The sequence below is a fragment of the Saccopteryx leptura genome, chromosome X (assembly GCF_036850995.1).
Source record: "Saccopteryx leptura isolate mSacLep1 chromosome X, mSacLep1_pri_phased_curated, whole genome shotgun sequence".
In the NCBI taxonomy this organism is placed as follows: Eukaryota; Metazoa; Chordata; class Mammalia; order Chiroptera; family Emballonuridae; genus Saccopteryx; species Saccopteryx leptura.
In genome coordinates, this window is record NC_089516.1 from 598634 (window position 1) to 601133 (window position 2500).

Sequence of the window (2500 nt, forward strand, 5' to 3'; positions counted from 1 at the left end):
CTGGCAGAGAGAACGCAGCAGTGGAATGTCCAGGTGTTGGTCCCTGACCCTGGAAAGGAAGGTCTGTCTTCCCCAAGGCGCTTCTCCCGGAATTAAACGTTTCCTTATTTTGACAATAGGAAACTTAATAATCTTCCCCTGGGCCCGGAGAGAGCGTGACACACATCGTAGGTAGGTGCTGTGTGTGGTTCAACGCCCTCCACGCTGACCGGGAACTGAGCCCGGCAGGGGAAGACAGCCAGTCCCGTGAGTTGTCTCACGTGTAACTGGAAGCCCATCAACGCAACAATGTAACTAACGAGCAAAAGACAGACGGACTCTGAGCAGAGACGGGTGTTGGGAAGGACAGTTGGGGGTGGGGTGGGGGTGAGGGTGGAAGGACTGACCATAAAAGTAAAATAGGGAAAGGAAAGAGAAAAAAAAATGCTGGTGGGGAGAGAGAGGGAGGTGGAGGAAGGTCAAGGGGTCAAGGTCATCCCAGTAAATTCAGTTAAAAGGAAACATAGTAATAAAAGAGTCTTAAAGGGTTTGAGCATCTCAGGAGGACGTTGGGCTGATATTCCAAGCAACCAGGGCGGCTGGAGGCCACTGGTGTTTTTTTTTTTACACCCATCATGAGGTTGGGACGCTGTTTGTAGAGAAAGCAGCCCCAACGTGATCCGAAGTCGTGGAAGAATTCCCGGAACTGTGGCTCGGGGGCGCCCCCCCCCCCCCCCGTGCGGGGTGACGTCAGAAGTTTTTTGGCTCCCACGTGGCCAGCTAGGGGAATTCACGTCCAATTTGGGGCAGAAACCACAGACCAATCTGCTTGACCTTGACCTCCAGCCGGTTGGACTGGGATTTTCGGACACTTCCTCTTCTGTCAAACCTGAAGTCCCTGTGGAGTCCGTAAGGGCTTGACCTCGAGTCCCAGTCCCAAGGTGCCTTAGGACAAGGTGGAGGACGCTGTACATTTCCCAGGTAGGTCACCCGTGGGGGTCTGGGCGGGACACACATGACATCTGACCTGCTTAGATTCGTGTGACGCTGTCTGCCTGCTCTCTCGGGGGGGTGGGGGGGGGCAGGGACGATTCCACAACTTGGTGTCTTAATAAAAATGCCGACTGAGAAGCACAGGTGGGCAGTCGGAGGTCAAGTCACGCGACGTCACGTCCAGCAACGGAGAATAGAGTCAGTCGTACGGTCATCGCTACGGAAGGGGCCAGGTGGACACTGGAACTCTCAGCAGGGGGTGGGGACCGCTTTGTTAAGCCTGTGATTATTTGGCCACTCTGTTGCACGTCTGAAACTAAGACAAAATAATATTCAACGTAAATAAATAGTAATTAATTTTTTTAATTAAAAAAAAAGCTTCGCCTGACCACGCGATGGCGCAGTGGATAGAGCGTTAGACTGGGATGCTGAGGACCCAGGTTCGAGACCCTGAGGTCTCCAGCTTGAGCGCGGGCTCATCTGGTTTGAGCAAAAAAAAAGCTCACCAGCTTAGACCCAAGGTCTCTGGCTCAAGGAAGGAGTTACTCAGTCTGCTGAAGGCCCGTGGTCAAGGCACATATGAGAAAGCAATCAATGAACAACTAAGATGTCTCAATGCACAACGAAAAACTAATGATTGATGCTTCTCATCTCTCCGTTCCTGTCTGTCTGTCCCTGTCTATCCCTCACTCTGACTCTCTCTCTGTAAAAAATAATAATTAAAAAAAAAAAAAGCGTCATATGTCAACAGGAAATACACAGTTATGGAAAGTAAATTTTGTTTTTTAGCAAGAGGAAGGGAGATAGAGAGACAGACTCCCGTATGTGGTCCAACCAGGATCCACTCGGCAAGCCCACTAGGGGGCGATGCTCTGCCCATCTGGGGCCAATGCTTGGACCAACCAAGCTATTCTCATAGCCTGAGGCTGATGCTAGAACCAATCGAGCCACTGGCTGTGAGAGGGGAAGAGAGAGACAGAGAGAAAGGAGAGGGGGGAAGGGTGGAGAAGCAGATGGGTGCTTTTCCTGTGTGCCCTGGCCAGGAATCGAACCTGGGACATCTGCACATAAGGTCGACACTTTATCCACTGAGCCAACCAGCCAGGGCCTAAAGTACATTTTTAATAGTATGATTGGAACTAATAAACAATTCAAGACACAAACATGACTGTTTTTTACCTTCTTTATTCTGGAATTGTCCTCTGAATCGTTCTGGTGACTGTTCATGGTCTCTGTCCTGAGTGATGTCTGGCTAGATTTTGTTCCTCCTTTTTCTTACCTTCATAAAATGAATGAAATAGAAAAAAAAAATACAAACAGGCAATATCAGCAGTGAGTTGACTCACGGTTCTGCAGTCTGGCCATTTGGGTTGGGTCAGCAGAGCAGGGAGGTTCTTTGGATGGCCTCCTCTGGCTCGCAGACAAATCTTTAATAAAAAAATAATAATAACGTTAAGGACATAAAACATTCTCATGGGTTACAATCCATTCACTTCCTACCGCTCATGTTCACGGTTGCGGGTGGCTG

General features: G+C 49.6%; 1 long non-coding RNA gene across 3 annotated transcripts in view; it reads left to right on the forward strand.

Moving 5' to 3' along the window:
• Positions 1-1283, forward strand: part of LOC136386196 (uncharacterized) — a 1702-nt gene extending 419 nt beyond the window's left edge. Inside the window, exons 1-3 of one of the 3 annotated variants that reach the window (XR_010747907.1) lie at positions 1-171; positions 620-960; positions 1112-1283. The exon at positions 1-171 is cut by the window's left edge and continues 419 nt beyond it. This is a non-coding gene — a long non-coding RNA (uncharacterized lncRNA). The remainder of the gene's footprint in view (positions 172-619; positions 961-1111) is intronic. The other 2 variants (XR_010747908.1, XR_010747909.1) reach the window with 2 other exon arrangements.
• Positions 1284-2500: the final 1217 nt, after the last annotated feature.